General features: G+C 48.7%; 1 protein-coding gene across 5 annotated transcripts in view; it reads left to right on the forward strand.

The window, feature by feature from the left end:
• LOC135189407 (prolactin-releasing peptide-like) overlaps positions 1-19,276 on the forward strand; it is a 79,719-nt gene that overhangs the window by 11,681 nt on the left and 48,762 nt on the right. For 3 of the 5 annotated variants that reach the window (XM_064169745.1, XM_064169744.1, XM_064169747.1), the window contains exon 2: positions 1,029-1,127. The exons of 1 other annotated variant lie outside the window; for it this stretch is intronic. The gene's annotated coding sequence lies outside the window, so the exon portion shown is untranslated. Of the gene's footprint in view, positions 1-1,028; positions 1,128-5,377; positions 5,577-19,276 lie in introns of all 5 variants that reach the window. One more of the 5 variants, XM_064169746.1, reaches the window with a different exon arrangement.

Raw genomic sequence — 19,276 nt, forward strand, 5'->3', positions numbered from 1 at the left:
CAGAAGCCTGTGCTGAAGCAGGGTTGTCCCCCTGCAGCTTGCAGAGCAGGTGGCTGTGCCCTGAAGGGATCTGCAACTGGAGCCCATGCTGGAGCAGGTTCCTAACAGGAACTGCAGCCCTTGGAGGTGAGGGGTTCTGCAGGACTTGTGCCCTATGGAGATCTGTTCCTGAAGGACTGTACCCCATGGGATGGGAGGGATACTGTGCTGGAGCTGCTGCTGAATGGAGTAGGAGCATATGGCAGGGAGCAAAGCAGTTTTGCTTAGTTTACTATCATGACTACAGGCAAGAATGAGGCCTTAAATCATTAGAGAACTTCCACATGTGATGTCTATGTGACATAATGGATGACTTCAGTCTCTTGAAATAGCACTTTTTGAGGGCCAGGAGAGGAATGAGGGGAAGGTGAGGTGAGCCTTCTTGTAGGAGAGCACTGAACATCACTCCAGAAGTTGTGGTGGAGACTTTTAAACCTTCAGCTCACTGGCTGGGGTGTTGTTTAGGTTGGAAGAGACCTTGAAGATCAAGTCCAACCATTAACCTAGCACAGCCAAGCCTCCACTAAAGCATGTCCTTAAGCACCACCTCTACACTCCTTTTAAATACCTCCAGGGCTAGTGCCTCTTGCACAGCAGATTGGTTTGGCATTCTCCTCCTCTGATCTTCAACTCGTATGGCACATTACTGTGTGCATTTTCTCTTAGTCTGATCCCAGAAGCTGGTGCTTGCTTTCAAACTGGAGCACTCTTCCTTTCATTCTCTCCTCTATTCAGGAGTACAAAGGTCAAACAAAGCAGGATGTGCTTTTATGTGAGAAGGACCTGAAAATCTACAGTGAGTTTAAGTGAAAAATCAAGGGTGGCTTTAAAGGAGAGGAACAAACAATTCCAACTGTGAAGTACTCTCCACTCTGCATCTGATCTGGCTTTCATGTGCCTGTGCAAATTGTCTTTGGCAGGAAGTGCTTGACAGCAGTTGTGTGCCCCAACAATCCTTTCCAAACATTGCTCTCTGTTGTTATTCTCAGCTGTGAAGATCTCCCACCAGGAGCATTTCTGAGGTCTGTGGCGAGGGGTCCAGAGGAAGAACATGAACGACGAGAGCCTTGGGGCTGCTTTTGTGAGAGGTAATGGCATTTCTGATACAAAGAAACCAGGCTGCATTTTTGGTTTGAAAAGGCAAAAAGCCTGAAGCAGGTGATTGCTGCTGCAAGGCAAAGCAGGCTGTCTGCAGCAGGTGATTTAACTCCCAGCAAATCATCTTGTTTGGGTGTGCAAGTGCAGCTTTTAAGTACCGAGGAGCACATTTATTCACTGTGAGATTAGCAAAGAAAAGTGTGAGCAGAGTTTTCAAGCACCACAGTCCTGTGGGTTTGAAATGTTGTGTAATGCTGAAGCTGTTTTCTGAGCTGAGTTTTGTGGAATTACTGTAGTGTCTGGGGGAAGTGGGCTGAGCAAGCTCACCTGGGAAAAGGTGAGCTGCTAGTCATGGTTGTGGCTGCAGGGCTTAGAAGACTCTCAGCATTTCTAGGGCTGGGAGCTCATAGCCAAACTTGCTCCAAGGTTCAGCCATGAGAGCTGTGGCTGGGCACAGCATATTTAGCTGCCTGTGGGGAGCAGCAAACATTGGAGAACACCAGCACCCTAGCACAGTATTTATCCTCTGAATTAAATGTCCTTCTTGTTAGACATCTGTAGTTGTAATTCTGTTCTCTGTTGAAGCCTCTGTTGGAGGAAGTGCCATGCTGTCTTACTTCTGTTTGCACTGGCTCCTAGCTCCAGATGTTCCCAGTGAAACAGGGCAATCAACCAGTCCTGCTGATGGCACTGTGACAGCTCTTTGGCATCTAGAGCAATCTGAGTATTAAAATAAACTGAAGTGGGTCAGCCACAAATTACACTAAAGCATTTAGGAACTTGGTTTCCTTTAAAACTGAAGCAAATAAGGATGAATGCTCCTCTTCCCCTGACCTTGCTATTGTAATCTCTGAATATTATCCTTGGTGCTTTCTAGCTAAGGACTCTCTGATTGATCTGAGCAGAATCTAATTGCTTGAGTGGCTTAAAGTTGGTCTTTAACTTTTCATCTGTCGGCAGGTCCTGCTTTACTGTTTTACAACCAAAAGTGCACCCAGCATAAATGAAATGAGCTCTGATTTGCAGAGTCAGTATGCCTGCTGTTGCTTAAAATCCCAAGGAGCTGTAGCAAGCCAGATTCAGATGGGTGGCAGTTGTAGTGAAAAGGAGCTGAACAGCAAGATTTGGGGGCCAAACTGGTGGCAATTAAAATTCTCCTCCAGCAGGGTGGTTTTGTAGGCTTCTTTCTCTATGTGAAAACATGAAAATGAAGGTTCCTTAACAAACAAATAGGTCAGTGGGGTCATTTCTGGTTAACTTCAGGGACTTCTTTTCTGGATGTAATTTGCAAGCTTCCTATATAGAATCATAGAATCAACTAGGTTGGAAGAAACCTCCAAGACATCCAATCCTCACCTGGCTACAACCTCCCTTCAGGTAGTTATTAAAACTCCTGACAGAAAAAAAATAGAGAAAAAAGTCAAATTTCTCAGCTCTGTCCCGTAGCAAAAAAAGGACTTTCAGTTCAAAATGCCATACTTCAGGTCAACTTGAGATGCAAGGAATGCTGGAGCTGCTTTTCCCCAGGAGCACCACGTCTTTGACTATGGCTGCAGCTCTACTGAGAATGCAAATGCTTAGTGCTATTTAAAATAAATCAAGTGCCAGTAGCTTGAGTACAAAACTGCCAGAGAGCTGTGCACCCCAGATGGTAAATACGGCAGCTCAGAACTGAGAAGTAAGATTTATGCTTCGAGTGTGAGGAACTTTTAATGAGGTTGCCTGTACAGAAGCATTGCTCTGGCAGTGTAGTCAGGATTCTCACCCGTGTCCCCTTCTGTGTGCCTGTGCTGGCAAACTCTTCTTCAGTACCCTCAGGTCGTGTGGCTTGCTCCTTTTTTTTGGTGTAGATGATGAGAATTCAAACCCAGAGTCTTTGTGCTTGCACATGGAGTGGTTCCATGAGTGACTTGGGCATATTGATGTAGTATTTGGTGGCTCTTGTCATCCTGCAAGTTAATGCTGAGTTTGAAGCAACTAACTCTGTGTGTTTCTAGATGCCTTAGCGTTGACTGCCCCTTTGTAAAGGCAATCAAATCTGATCTGTGAGTGCTCTGCTGAGCAAAATTCATTGTCCCTGCTTAGGCTGTGCAGAGCTAACTGCACTGTGCAGCAAAGCAAACAGCTCAGGAGTGCTGCTTCTGCTCTCATCAGCCACCTACACTGTGTCTCTTCTGAGGGCCATACACCGACTGTGGCAGCCCACAGCGTGCAAAGTGCTGCTGGATCTGGGATGAACACGTTGATGTCAGCACAATTGCTACCACATCGAGCTGGAAGTGAAGATTGCTGGAAGCTGAAAGCATGGAACAGGGAAATGCTTGCCATGGTTTTGTACTTTTCCCTAAGCATCCTCTTGTAGCTACTGACAGCCACGAGTTGCTGGGATAGGTACTTGGGTGTATTGCCCCAGCCTAGAAAGGTTAGGTTCAGAAAACAGCCTGGCAGAGCTCCACATTGTGTTCCTCAACCTGCAGCTCAAGGAGGCAGACCTAAGTCATGAGATCTAGAGATGGTTCCTGGCCTTTTGCTCCTGTGTCTTGCTGTGAGAGGAGTGAGTTTGGATGCTGAACAATAACCAGTGTGATGCCTTGCCTGAGAAGAAGAGGGGAAATGTACCCTGGCCCTTTCTCCAGGAGGATTGCTTCTTGTTCAGCACCTAATTCTGCTGCTGCTTTGCTGGGAGAGGTGGGCATGAGGGTGAAGAGACACCTGAGGCCCAACCAGGTAGGATGTCTGCAGAGATGCTGTGGCCGCGTACTGGGGAGACTGAGGCTGGAGGGGAGGATGTTAGCGGCTCTTCCTAGCACAGGAATTGCTCCTGCCTGCCATGCTTGCCTCAAGGGCTTGGGCCACATTCTGTGGCTCTATTCTCAATGATGCCCCTGCTTGCTGCAGAGGGGGTTGGATTAGATGACCTTCAGAGGTCACTTCCAACCCAGACCATTCCTTGCTATTCAGAAACCTCAAACCTGTCTTTGAAGTGGGACAGATTGGATGTGGCACTTGCTGGCATGATTTAGCTGTTGTGGTGCTGGGTCATAGGCTGGATTTGATGATCTCAGAGGTCTTTTCCAGCCTCTATGAAAATTGTAGAGGAGTTCCATAAGAAGGATCAGAGACAATAATATTTCAAGAGACTAAAGAGCATAAATCTGTTTTTCATTTACTTTCCAACAGAATCTCTCACTTTGATGGTTTTTGGTACAGCTATTTTCTCCTTGCCATCTTTTTTAGGGGAAAGTGTGGGGAATTTATATCAGGGAAAGAGATAGAAATTAATATAAAAATATTTTGGTGCTTTTTTTCCCCCCCTCCCAGTGTTTTGAACCTAGGAGGTTGGAAATTGATGCAGAAAAGGGGAAAACGAACTTTGAATCTGAAAAGAGTTGTGAGGGACATTGAGCACCTCTCAACACAGAGCTCCAGCAATGTGGGGCCACAGTTCCTAACTGCAGAGCAGGTGAAGTGGAAGGTGATGTGTTGCTTTGTGAAAGCAAACTCACAGCCTGCTGCACACTTTTACATGGCTCATGCCTTTTTGGAGGCTTCCCTGCCTTGACCCCACTTGTCCTCTTCCATTAATGAGAAGCTTGCAGCTTGCTGTGCTGCTCCTCATCCCACTTTGCACAAGTGAAGAAGAGAAGTGGAAGATTGTTCTCCTCTTCTGTCCTTTTCCTCAGAGTGAGGGAGAGGCATCTTAATTCTCTTCCAGATTAAGACTTACTGCAGCTATGAGGAATTAGAGATGGGGCTATATGTCCTTGCACTAGCAAATAAGGCCTGTGACAATCTTATCCATCAGTACTTTAATCTTTGAAACCATTCCTCTTGCTTTAAAGAAGAAGGTGAAGAACTCAAGGTGAGCCAGTACCATTAGATTATTCTGACCTCCTGAGTACATTAGTCCATGAATCATCACCAGCCGAACTGAGCTGAATCACAGGAACATCCAGCTTGGAAAAGACCCTCAGGATGGCCAAATCCAACCTGCAGAGCTTAGCCACAGTTTATCCTCCTCACAGCAGGTAGTTTTTGTCAGAATGACTTCTGAAGTGCAGAGTCTGACTCCTCCTTTAGTTTATTCCAGGTGCTAATACTCTTGACAGGTTTGAATTCTGGCCCTAAGCTTCGTTTTGCGGTCATTTGTTCCTGTCAGAGCTGATGACAATAGAGCAGAGAAAACGTATACCATAGACCTTTCTTTATAGAACATTGTTGGTCTTTGTCACCCATGCAGTTGTATCACAGAATGGATCAGCTTGGAAGGGCCCTCAGAGCTCATCTGCTCCAACCTCCCCACCATGGGCAGGGACACTTCTCAACTAGCCTCAGCTGCTCAAAGACTCATCCAACTTGGCCTTGAAGACCCCTAGGGAAGAAGCAGCCACAGCCACCCTGGGCAGCCTGTTCCAGAGTCTCAGCACCTCCTGCTGAAGGTACTGAAGGTTTTAGCAGATTTGAATTTTAGATCTGTGGTAAAGACTCTCTGTTCCACACCAAATGCTGCTAGGCAGCACCTCTGTTGGGAGCTGGCTTCCAACAGACTTCTACCTTTTCATGTCTCTGCCAATGAGTTCTCTCCTCACCTAATGCAGGCTTTGCATTGCTGGGTTGGGTTTGTGTTTTCTTGTTAAATGAGGCTGTTGCACAATGCTAGAAATGCTCTACAGTTGCCATTTTATCTGGGTAGCAAGTTTTACAGCCTGGTGCTGTGGTTTATGAGGGTGTTTAGCTACTAGAGGTGAAGCTTGAACAAAACCCCATATCGAGGTGTTGCTATTGCCATGAAGAAGCCAATGGGAGTGAACTTGCTGTGGCTACCATCAAAAGCTCAGCATTGCCACCTGTTTTAACTTGTGTGTGAGCATGAACTTCCCAGGGGCAGGTGTGTCTGCACACACACTGTCAGAGCTCAGCTCGAGTTTAAGAGCAGCACTTTTTGGCAGCAGATGAGAAAGTGAATGAGTGTTCAGGGACAACCAGAGTGCTGCACTGAGAAACACTCTCCCCTGAGGGGGAAGAGAGAGAGGCATGAAATGGGAGCACTTGGATAGCAGCATAGTCAAGATGTGCTGAAGGAACCTCCATAGAGTGGAGCAGATTCTCAGTTTTAATGTTGTGTCAGTGTTTAATTTCTGAATGGAATGGCAAATACACAAAAAATAGAATCATAGAATCAGCCAGGTTGGAAGAGAGCTCCAAGCTCAGCCAGTCCAACCTAGCACCCAGCCCTGGCCAAGCAACCAGACCATGGCACTAAGTGCCCCAGCCAGGCTTGGCTTCAACACCTCCAGGCACGGCAACTCCACCACCTCCCTGGGCAGCCCATTCCAATGCCAATCACTCTCTCTGACAACAACTTCCTCCTAACATCCAGCCTAGACCTCCCCTGGTAGAGCTTGAGACTGTGTCCCCTTGTTCTGTTGCTGGGTGCCTGGCAGCAGAGCCCAACCCCACCTGGCTACAGCCTCCCTGCAGGTAGTAGGAACCTGCGGACTGTATGTTGTATCGGTTGTAGGTGCAGCAGAACAAAGCTAGAGACTTTCTGGCCTTTAAAACTCTAAAGAGTTCATTAAATTATATATCAAACATTATCATTTTCCAAATGTCCATACTCAGGACTATTCTGAAGCCAAGTTTCCTCTTTCCTAAGCTGTGTGCTATGGTAGCAGGCATCTTGGTGTACAGACTTAATTATTCTTTCGACACATTCAGTAGCCTGACAGGATAGAATCATAGAATGGTTTAGGTTGGAAGGGACCTCAGAGCTTATCCAGTTCTAACACCTCCCAGTAGAACAGGTGGCTCCAGGCCTCATCCAGCCTGGTCCTGAACACCTCCAGGGAGGTTGTTTTTGTAGTTCTTGGTCCCTGTAGCCATAAATAAAGTGTTGTGCCCTGCTCACCTCTTGTCGAGCAGACTGCCCTAGGAAGCAGCTGGTCCAAACGGAGCTTGCCAGAAGGATGCAGCTAAGGGTATTTGTAGCTATGATAAAATGCTCCCTCCTGGTGCAAGAGTATGTAAAGGCTGCAACGTTCTTCGTTGTCCTGAAAGGAGCAGCAGCAGGGAGGAGGCACACCTTTGCCCTGCCGGGCTGCCAGGGCCATCCTTCATTTAGAGGTCTGACTGTGCACAAACTGGGTTGACCATGGCACTAAAGGCAAAAGCAGTGCATGCTGCAGAGCCTTTTCTTAGCCAAAAGAGACAGCTTCCCAGGGTGAGATTTTCTAGAACCTCTTTATAAAGCTGCACATTGGTGAACACTACTGAATGTGTTCAGTGCTCCTAGTTTTAATGTGTGGAATTGAACAAAGAGAGACTGAAATATATCCTAGGTAAGAAAAAAAACCCAGGAAGCCACTTGCTGCCGCAATGAACATTCATTACTAACGCTGCTTTGTGAGCTGAGAGCAGAGCTGTCTTGCTGGTAGGACAGACTTGCTGTGTGTAGCTCTGAAGCACGCTGCTGGCATGCTGCAGCAGGGGTTGAGAGCCAGCAGGAAACTCTTTGCTGGTCCTTCAAATCTACCCTTGGTGGGAAGAGAATTAATCACGGTTTGTGTTATCTGCCTGGAGATGCTGAGTGAGTTATTTAGCCTAGTAAGAGCACTGTGAAGAGTTTTGTTGCTTGTCACCTTGTGGCCCCCAGCAGGTTTCTTTAGTCTCTTTGTAGCAGCCCAGAGAGAATTCCAGGATACACAGTGGAACTGCTGGGTAGCTAACAGATGGGTGGCAAGGGCATCACGAGCAGTCAAGCCTGTTCATAAAGGGCTTCATCTGTTTGTGTAGATCTGTTACTGCCTGCTGTCCACACCAGTCTGTCTTAGTCTCCACTCAGCCCTTCCTGGAGGTGTGGGAAGAGCGCTCATCTGATGCTGGAGACTCAGGAGGTGAGACCCTGCTGAGTCTCTGCTGGGTGTCAGCTCTGAGGGTTCTGTAATTTAGCTGGAAAATGCCAACAACATATCCTCTGTTCTGGAATTTCTGTTGCAGCAGCACTGGCTGTGCAGTGGATGAATGGAGTGGCAGGCTCTGTTGAACCAGCAGGTCAGACCAGCAGGGCTGTGAGCAGGGCAACAAAGGAAACCTGGTTTCTTGTGTGTTTTATCTGTGCAGGGGCACAGGCTAAGTGCCTGAGGTTAGATTCTCAGCTGTCTGATGAAAAGGGAACCTGTAGTACATTATTCCTCACGATGGAGACTCTAATGATTTATTCTTTTTCACCTTTGGCTCTCCTCTCTGTGAGGTATTGAACATCTTGTGGCTGTTTGCAGGTGAAGTTTATAGACATTGTGATCCCATCAGAGAGAACTGATTTCCTCTGAAACTCAGGTCCTGTGTATTTTCACAGTTCTTTAGAATAAACAGCTCGGGTTTGGATTCTGAAGTCCTGAAGGCTGTAAAATGTCTTGGATTGGGATGTTTGGCTGGCTTTGCCTTTCTGTTCTTCTAAACAGAGACTGGATGTGGCTTAGTTGATTAGATAATACTGGGTGATAGGTTGGACTTGGTGAGCTCAAAGGTGTTTTCCAACTGATTCTGTGATCCTCTGCAGATGACATTCTCACTGCTTATGAAGTGTTTAATTTCCACTTTTTTCTGTGTACCTCATCACTGTAACTCAGGAACTGCATGACTTACGTGCTCTGGAGATGGCTTTGGTACAGCTCAAAGGGCTGTGGTATTCCACTGCCACTCAGCAGAAATGTATTCACTCTATTACATAAGTTCTGCTCTGACTAAGTTAGAATCCCATTATTTATCTTGAGTGTGGGCTTGTTTCTATACTGGGAACACTGGGTCTGTTTTGGCTTCATGCAGGGCTACTGGCGGCTGTAAAGGTGCTCCTCCTCTTAGTTTTCCAGCAGTACACTCTAGTGGCTTCACCTTGAACATCCCTTCAGCAGGGCATTTCACCTCCCTAAGAGAGCCAGCAGCCTTTTTGGGTGCTGGTGGGAGTGAATCAGAGCATGATCTCAGGAGAACTCTGCCCAGATTCCCAGCAGCAGAGCAGCACACAGCTGTGGAAGCTGTTCTGCACTGCTCTGCTTGTCTCTGCCAGCTGTGGGCAGTTCTGCTCAGCTTCATCCCTCTCAGAAATACATCTATGTATTTTGCAGGCATAAGTAGATGGATGGCAGCAAGAGAAGCTGCTCTGCTTCCCGGGTATCTGCTCAAGCCATCTTCCAACACTGAAATGAAAGCATCTCACAAGGCTCTCGTTCTGTGCTGGGTTTACACCTAACAGGAGTAGTCTGAAATTTGGTATGTGTGCAAAACTGCCAGCACTGGACTGACACTTCTTTCTATCATGTTTTCCTTCCTGGCTTCATTTCTGCCTTGTCTAAAAGGCCTGGCAGCATGGCACAACCCATGCAGGAAAGGTGGCTGAACTTGCACTAACTCCCCAGATAGCTAACTTTACAGCTAGCTGAGTATTTAAACTGAGAGCAGCTACTAGCCAGTAGCTAACTGGGGTGTGGAGAGCTTGCCGAGGTGTGAGGGGTGCTGTGGCTGTCACACCAAGCAGTACTACCTGATAGATGACTCCAAGTCATAGTGAAATGGTACAGAAGTCCTACAAGCTCAGAACTTTCTGTCTGCCTGGGTTGTTTACAGCTGCCCTTTGCCTTCAGGTGTAGTTCAGTGAGTCCTGAATTAGGGAAAAATTAGTTCCTTCTATTTCTAGTTCTGTCTTCTGATCTGCAGTTATTGGCAGGGAAATTTTAACACAGGAATTGTTGCAATGGAGAGGAGTTTCCTCTGCTCCTCAACAGTCACTTTCTCTGACTGATTTTCTTGCTCAGAATGTCTGGGGCCAGTTTTTAACTTGGAATTATCATTGCTGTTCCCCCTGCCTTCTAGGGAGGCTCCCATTTGCACTGGCATCTTACCAGATTCCTCTATTCCTGTGGTCTCTGAACAATTGCAGTGCCAAAGCCTTTGCCAGAAGCAGCTGATCCCAGTGCTGCAGTGCCCTGTCCTGCCCTGGGAACCAGCTTAACCGAGGCATGGACATACATTCCCTCAGCAGATGCAGCTGGTGGCTGAAGATGTAATCTCATAGAAATTTGTTCTTGATTGTCCCTTCACTGGGATTTATCAACCCTTTTGGCCTGTCAGCAGAAGGGAAGTTCCAAGCCTGCCTCATCTGATCCAGTGCAACCTTTGCTAGCTTACTTGGAGCTGCTGGGAGAGGCACTGATACTTGTGTGTCTTAAATTGCTGCAGCTGTTTTCTGATCAGATGTCTGCCTGCATCTGAGCTGAGTGCTGCTTGAGAGGATCAGATATGGCAGTCACAACCTGTTCTGAGATGCTCTGGGTTTCAATAACAAAGCCATTCAGAAAATAGGTGAATCTTGCCAGAAACTTTAGCTTGAACTCTGTGTCCACCTTTTGAGGGAAAGGGAAGCAGGCACATGCCCACGACTTGAAAGTCACTTCTGTGTGTGTCTGAGTTGAGAGCAAGCAATGCATAAAACCATGATGCTTTTTACAGCCTCCATCCAGCTGCTGAAGCCCTGGGCTCACCACAAACTGTTTCTAGCTTTTCCCAGCAAGTATCTCCTCAGAGGCATTGCCTGTATGGGCCTTAGGTAATCCCTAGCAGCCTGTGTAACCCATCCACTCTGAACCTGCCCACGTCTGCTTTTGCTCCATTCCCCCCAGTCCTGTCACTACTGATAACCTGCAGAAGAAGGGGCTCAGGGCAGACCTCATTGCTGTCTACAGCTACGTGAAGGGAGGCTGTAGCCAGATGGGGTTGGGCTCTGCTGCCAGGCAGCCAGTGACAGAACAAGAAGATGCAGTTTCAAGTTGTGCCAGTGCAGGTTCAGGCTGGACATTAGGAGGAAGTTCTTCACAGCAGGGGTGATTGGCATTGGAATGGGCTGCCCAGGGAGGTGGTGGAGTCGCCATGCCTGGAGGTGTTTAAGAGGAGGCTGCATGAGGCACTTAGTGCCATGGGTTAGTTAATTAGAAGGGTTAGGTGATAGGTTGGACTTGATGATCTTGAAGATCTTTCCCAACCTGGTTAATTCTGTGATTCTGTGACACCCTAAAAAGTCCCTCCCCAGCTTTCTTGTAGCCCCCTTCAGACAGGGGAAGGCCACAAAAAGGTCTCCTCGGAGCCCTCCCTCCAGAGGACAAGGGGCATAAGCTGGAACCCAGCAGGTGCCACCTCCACATGAGGAGAAACTATGCTGTGGGGGTGCCAGAGCCCTGGAGCAGGCTGCCCAGGGAGGCTGTGGAGTCTCCTTGTCTGCAGGCTTTCCAAACCCACCTGGATGTGTTCCTGTGTGACCTGCCCCCAGCGCTCCTGCTGTGGCAGGGGGCTGGGACTGAATGATCTCTGGGGGTCCCTTCCGACCCCTAACATTCTGTTAGCTGTTACCTTGTCTAAATCTGTGCATCAGGTTCAAGTGAAACACTAAACCCTGTCTGTGTTCAAAAGCTGAGTCTGGGGGACAGCAGGGAACCAACACCACAGCATATTGCTGGCTGTTGATTCTGACACTCCTCCCACACAATGCTTTACTGAGCAGAGCCACCTTGGAAGGCTGCAACTATCCATCTGGCTGTGCTGCAGACATGTGTGTGACTACTCCCAAAGACTTAACAGTCATTGATATCTCTAAAGCAATTAAAGCTCAGGACAAAAAGTCAAGGAGAGGAACTTTTCATCAAGGTGTCTGGCAATGGGATGGGGCAGAATGGTTTGAAGGTGAGGCAGAGCAGGCTTAGACTGGAGCTGAGGAAGTGCCCAGGGAGGCTGTGGATGCCTCTTCCCTGGACATCATAGAATCAGTCAGGGTTGGAAGGGACACAAGGATCATCCAGTTCCAACCCCTCAGCCATGGGCAGGGACACCCTACCCTAGAGCAGGCTGCCCACAGCCTCATCCAGCCTGGCCTGAAACACCTCCAGGGATGGGGCCTCAACCACCTCCCTGGGCAGCCTATTCCAGGCTCTCACCACTGTCATGAGCCTCTCACCACTTCCTCCTCGCATCCAGTCTGAACCTATGCATCTCCAGCTTTGCTCCATTCTCAGTCCTGTCGCTCCCTGAGAGCCTAAAAAGTCCTTCCCCAGCTTTTTTGTAGCCCCCTTCAGATCCTGGAAGGCCCCAAGAAGGTCACCTGGGAGCCTCCTCTGCTCCAGACTGAACAGCCCCAACTCTTTCAGTCTGTCCTCATAGGAATCTTCAAGGCCAGGTTGGATGAGGGCACTACATGTACTACAGGGCACTAAGTGCCCCAGCCAGGCTTGGCTTCAACACCTCCAGCCACAGCCACTCCACCACCTCCCTGGGCAGCCCATTCCAATGCCAATTACTCTCTCTGCCAACAACTTCCTCCTCACATCCAGCCTAGACCTGCCCTGGCACAGCTTCAGACTCTGTCCCCTTATTCTGTTGTTGGCTGCCTGGCAGCAGAGCCCAACCCCACCTGGCTACAGCCTCCCTGCAGGCAGCTGCAGGCAGCAATGAGCTCTGCCCTGAGCCTCCTCTGCTGCAGGCTGCACCCCCCTAGCTCCCTCAGCCTCTCCTCACAGGGCTGTGCTCCAGGACCCTCCCCAGCCTTGCTGCCCTTCTCTGGACACCTTCCAGCACCTCAACATCTCTCTTGAATTGAGAAGCCCAGAACTGGACACAGTACTCAAGGTGTGGCCTGAGCAGTGCTGAGCACAGGGGCAGAATAACCTCCCTTGTCCTGCTGCCCACACTGCTCCTGATACATCAACCTTATCAGATGTTAATTGAAATGCTTTGGTCTATTTGAAGCAGAGAATTTACAGTTCTATACCTTGTAATGCTCAGGAAAAAGAGACAGCTGGAAAAGGCAGCTCAGTTCCATGGAAACAGAGAAACTGACATCTTTTATTTCCTCCTGTTATAGACTGAAATGAACATCTTCCACAGTATTCCTCTCTCCTGCAGTGTTTTCCTGAGACTTCACATCTGCAGTGGTCCCAGTAACTGGAGCAGGACAGTTCTTGTTCTTTCAGGTTCAGTAGGTGCTCTGCAGACAGGACTTGCTGGGCTGCACTCCTTTCCTGGTGAGGGCAAGTGGCTGCAAGCTGCAGTACAGTGTGTGTGGCACCGTGGTCAGAGGCCCTGCAGCAATGTGGGAGGCAGGCTGCTGCCCAGCAGGAATCCTGCCCGGGAGCCGAGGACCCATCCTGACCATCCTGTCAGTGCCGTGGGCACAGCTCTCTGCAGGGGCTGTTTCAAAAGGCACATGTGGCAGGGGCATTTCAAGGGCTTGCTTTGATGGACAATTGTGGTGCAGCTTCATTTTTTTCCTCCCACTGGTACGTTTTGGTTGTCCTGAATGACAAAAACTGGAAAGCAGAGGTAGCAGCTTGTGCTAGCCTGTGCCTTCCATCTGCTGAGGAAGATAGGATCATTTCTGATGCCCTGTTTAAACAGAGAACACACAATTCTGAGTGAAAATAAAGGGAGGAGGCATTGCTCACAAGTTGACACAGGCCTGTGCAGTGCTGTGCCTGAAAGGGGCTATTTTGGTCTGGTTTGCTGAGGTTATTTGTGTCAAAGGTAACTGCTTTATTTACACCAGCAGAGCATTTCTGCAACCAGCTGCCTGGATCATCTTTGAATGCTAAGTGGGAAGTATGAAGACATTACTATCTCCAGACTCAAGGTTTTACACCCTGGTGAGGTCAGTACAAGCTGCAATGACCTTAGCTGTTCTCCAGGCTGGGTCTTTGCCCATTAGAATCAAAGACTCAGCACCTTTGCTTGCCTCCATCATGCTTAGAGGCTGCTCCAGTGTGACATGCCTGTGAAGGCTTGTCATTCCTAAAGCAATGCACTGGATCAAGGATAAAAGAGACAGGCTGAGTCACATCCTTTCACAGTGTCCTTTCCTAAAGTTGAAAGAGAGGAGAGTAGAACTGAAGTGATTGTCCTAGGGGACATACAGGGGCTGTGGTCCCTGCTGCTGCCCGCACAGTGAGCGGGTCGTGGCTTGTGGCCAGCGTTCTGTTGGCCCTGGGGTTAAATCACACAAGCTGAGGTTATTCTGAGAACAGTGTGCAGGCAGAATCCATCCCCTGACGTTTTTCCTTCAGGATTTCAGTGTGCAGGAAGATTTAGTTCAAACTGAACGTTTTCTAAAGGGGCTGCAAGTGCCTATTGTTAGCTCCTGTCCAGCTTCTCACCTACCAGCTCCCCAAGTCCTTTTCTTCAGAGCTGCTCTCAAGGTCACCATCCCCCAGCCAGGGCTGATATCTAGGATTCCCCTGGCCTGGGTACAGGACCTTATGCTTTGCCTTACTGAACCTCCTGAGGCTCACCTCAGCCACCTCTCCAGCCTGTCCAGGTCCCTCTGAACAGCCCCATCCCATCCTTCAGACTTATCAACTGCTCCACTCATCTTGGTGTCCTCTGCAAATTTGCTGAGGGTGTGCTCAGAGTCAATACCCACAGTACTGTGGATTGAGATCAGCTCTACAGGAACTGCTTATTTGGTGGTAGCAAATATGAAGAAGACAGATAAAGACTTGTTTGCAGAGCACAGAAGCTCTCTGAAAGCTACAATTAGAGCCCCTGGCAGGGTTTTACACAAAGCTTGCACCACGCTTGTGCCAGTAAGCAGCACCTACTGCCAGGTGTTTGGGCTTTTCCCAGGGAACAGTATTTAACTTAGGGATTAGAGAGCAAGTGGTGAGGTAAAAGGCAAAGGCACTGCACAGCAGATCAGGTTGAAACACAAGGCTAGGGAATTGCTTTTGTGTCCCCTTAGATGGCACAACACAGCTGTGTTTCTGCAGGGTCTTTGTGCACTTCAGAGACTTGGGGTACTGTGATGGTTTGGGAGTTACCTGCCCCCCGACTCTCATGAAATCAGAGTCCCTAGGAGGGGCTCCCAACCACCCTTCCACCTTCTTTCCACCCCTCTGCCTTATCCCAGAGTCTGCCTTACATGCAAGGTGAGTTTGGAGGATAAGCAAGGGGGGTTAGAAGCAGAAGGATTAGTTACACGGAAGAAGCCCAGGGAGAAGCACAGACTCCAAGAGTCAGAGACCCACATGCACTGTGTCTTATCTATGTTTGTGTCCTTGCTTTTATACATCTCAGCAAGCCTGTGAGTGAAGCAGACATCACCTTTGTTTCCTTTTCACAGCCTAGCAGCTAATTTCTCTCATTAAAATATTCCAGTTAGCCTCAAAGCAGCAGAGGTGCTGGAAGAAAGCTGATTGATACTTGGGAGTGGTGAGAAATCTGAGCTTCACGTGTGCATCGTGTTTGGTGGCTTCAGAGTAACTAATCTGGGGGCAAGAGCTTTACCCACCAGAGTATGAAGCAGCTCTTCCTCTGTCAGATGCAGTCTGGACATGATTTGGGTAAGGAACTTGGGCATCTGATTGTTACCTCTTGAAAGCACACACTTAAAATGTGAGAGCAACACGAGGAGTTTTATACCCCACTGCACATAACAGGTTGATCCAAGCTTCCACTGCTCTTTGCTGGGCTCCACTGGGTTAGTTGGATGATCTATGAGTGAGCAAACTGAAGGAGTCTTTGCAGAACTATCAGCCCAAGGTGCCTAGGACCTGGTGTCCTCTGCATTCCTTGTGCTCCCTCAGTGTCCTGCTGGATGTGTCCCTGCAGTAGAAGAGGCAGGATCTTTGGCACCTGTTTGAACCACAGCTCTCTTCGTGGTTACCAGATTGCACATTCTGATTGTGCAGGCAGTGATCTTGGAAGCTGAATCAAGAAGAGATGTCTACTGCAGGAACACTATTTCTGGGATTGATTTGCTTTTCTGATGGGAGTTAATTTTAGTTTCCTCTTCAAACACTCTGTTTTTCATAAACCTCCAGGTCTGGCATTTTCACTGCAGAGCAAATTCTCCATCAACTCAGTCATGTTTCTGGGCAGAGGATAGGACTGGGAGAAAGAGCAGCAAATGGCAGTGTTACTAAGGGCAAGCCCTGTGAGACCACCTAGAAAGGATGCTCTCAACATCACCAAACCAGAAGTCTAAGTGACATGATGGCAGCATGCATTAGGAGAAGGTAACCCTTCCCTCAACGCTGCAAGGTTTTCAAACCAAAGTCATGGTGGCAGACAGACTGCTGGCAATGGTCTTGTGTTTCTGCCTGGCCAGTGCAGGAGGCACTGCATTAGCTTCAGGCTTTGAACAATTCCAGAGTAGCTGTTCTTGCATCCTTTTCTTCTGGACAAGTATCACAGTATCACAGCATCACCAAGGTTGGAAGAGACCTCATAGATCATCAAGTATTTTGCTGTGTGGTCAATCATTCAGGTTACTTAGAAAGTTCCTTTTGGCCTTTAAGCACTGGCACACTGGTAAAGAGAGCAGTTCTGTCCACAGGCATCTTGCTGCTTGCATGGTTATGCATAAGAGCTTGATTAGAGAAGGTGAGGAGGAGCAGAAGCTAGCTGAGGAAGGTGCCACAGGTACCATCAGCAAGAAATGTCACTTTGCAGTGTGAGACAGGTAAAAATGTCAGTTAATAACCCATATGTAAATGAGGTGTTTTACCTGATTAGATGTTGAGATGCAGGAAGGTGTCTGGAGAAGGGCAGCAAGGCTGGGGAGGGGCCTGGAGCACAGCCCTGTGAGGAGAGGCTGAGGGAGCTGGGGGTGTGCAGCCTGCAGCAGAGGAGGCTCAGGGCAGAGCTCATTGCAGTCTGCAGCTGCCTGCAGGGAGGCTGTAGCCAGGTGGGGTTGGGCTCTGCAGCCAGGCACCAGGACAAGGAGACAGAGTCTGAAGCTGTGCCAGGGGAGGTCTAAGCTGGATGTGAGGAGGAAGTTGTTGTCAGAGAGAGTGATTGGCATTGGAATGGGCTGCCCAGGGAGGTGGTGGAGTTGCTGTGGCTGGAGGTGTTGAAGCCAAGCCTGGCTGGGGCACTTAGTGCCATGGTCTGGTTGGTTGGCTAGGGCTGGGTGCTAGGTTGGGCTGGCTGAGCTTGGAGCTCTCTGCCAACCTGCTTGATTCTATTCTGTGATTCGTGGAGGGGGCTGAAGAGAGATGCCCAGAACCTGGGTAGAGCTTACAAACATGGCAAACTCTGGGCAGTGTTAACCTGCTGTAGAATCTCAGGCCCAGGGTGGAGATGATGGTAAGAGATGTGAAGATGAGAAGACTGAAGTGCTGTGAGTAGAAATTGTTCCGTGACTTGCAAAGGACAGGGAAGATGAAAGGCTTTCTTTTGCAGGGCTAGGTAATGTCTTTTTTAAAGTGTAAAATAATAAGTGTTGTGCAGCTGTGGAGAAACTTCCCTGGGTTTTTAAAGACGAGATAGAGAAATGATCCATGAGATTGTAGAGAGAAGAGGTTAGCTTTATGGTTGGAAAAGTAATAATGACAGAAACCAGGCACAGAATTTGAAGGTTAGAAAACCCAAAGTGGTGAATCTTTTAAACTTCTGCAGTCAGACCTCAATCTCTGTCAGTGTACAGGCTGCAGTTCCTCCACTTTCAGACCAGCAGGATTGTTTCAGCTCTTGCCTTCTGCCAGCCACCCATCAAACACAAACGTGTGGCAGGGAGCAGCCCTGTGGTGTGCAGCAGTGCTGTGAAGCAGCTTGTGCTGCTGCTGCTGGCAGAGTGAAGGTGCTTCACACCTTCCCTGCCATCCCCAGCCTCGGGCTGGCTGCTTGTAAGGATTTGCTTCCCTCTCCCCTCTGGCTGGTGCTTGTACATCACCTACAGCATGGGACGCTGACATTTTCTTTCCCACTCTTCCCAAATTCCCCCTGATTTCTATAGGCACAATCAGAGCTAAGCACACTCTTCTGTTTGGCCTGGCTGGAGACAGCTCTCACTATGGCAGAGGTAAACACTTTGGACAGAGGCAGAATCCATCACTTCTGTCATTTTGTAAGGGCCACTTAGATTTTAAGAGTAGCTGCCCAGAGAGGCTGTGCAGTCTCCTCCTCCATAGCTACTCAGCCCCCACCTGGGTGTGATCCCTTCCAAGCTGTTGCAAAGGAAGCTGCTTGAGCAGAGGAGTTGGAGTAGCTGTCTCCAGAGGGCCCTCCCAACCCTTACCATTCTCTGGTCCTGTGATGCCAAGAGCAAGCCAGAGGAGACCCGAGGCTGGGAGATTGCATAGTAGTGCATGGCAGCTCTTTTAGGGGAGCCCTTTGGGAGGTGCTGTCACAACCACATCATGAATTTGCCTCATGATTTCCCTTGCTGCTTTTTCTCTGATCAGGATCTCAGCTCCCTGTGAGACCACAGCACTACCACCTAGAGAATTAAAGCCCTGGGTTCTTTTCTGCTTGGTAACCTCCTGCCTGTTCCTTTCCTGCTGCTTTTCAGAGGGGGCCCTCTCCTGTTTTTAATTTCCAGTTCATGTCTTTGAGTGGGAATGGAATCAGTTAGGGAAATAATTAGCTTCCCTCCTTAGTGCACTTGCTTTATTAGCAAGAACAATTAATGTAAGCTTAGGACCTGCTGATCTGGAGGATGCCATCACACTGAAAGGCTACCCCCCTAGGCAGTAATGATCTAATTTACCCTTTTAATATGGCATTATAGATTGTGTGAATGGTTTTTCCATTTGATTAACAGCACAGGGATCTGCCCCATTACCACAGGGACTACCTTGCTTTTTCCTGAGGGGATCAATGTGTGGCAAAGCAGGCAGAAAAAAGGATTAAAAACCCCAAACTTAAAAGAGACAACGTTCAGATGGGATTCCCCTGCCTGAATTAAATCAGTTTCTAGATAAGGTTGGCTTTGGGGCTTTTTGTGTAAGCAGTGGCAATTAAAGGCAATGACTCAGTGCTTGCCTTGGTGTTCAGTAGGGTATGGTCCTTTTGCTGTAACCCACTTGCTGTAATCCTGGGCTGCAGCAAGAGCAGTGTGGGCAGCAGGGCAAGGGAGGGGTCCTGCCTCTTGGCTCTGCTCTCCTCAGACCCCACCTGCAGTCCTGGGGGCAGTTCTGGAGCCCCCAACAGAAGAAGGACATGGAAGTGTTGGAGCCAGTGCAGAGGAGGCCACCAAGATGCTGAGAGGGCTGCAGCAGCTCTGCTGTGACAGCAGGATACAAGAGCTGGGGCTGTGCAGCCTGGAGAAGAGAAGGCTTGGAGGAGACTTTGAAGCAGCCTTCCAGTATCTGAAGGGGGCTACAGG

The sequence above is a fragment of the Pogoniulus pusillus genome, chromosome 32, assembly GCF_015220805.1.
Source record: "Pogoniulus pusillus isolate bPogPus1 chromosome 32, bPogPus1.pri, whole genome shotgun sequence".
NCBI classification, from domain to species: domain Eukaryota; kingdom Metazoa; phylum Chordata; class Aves; order Piciformes; family Lybiidae; genus Pogoniulus; species Pogoniulus pusillus.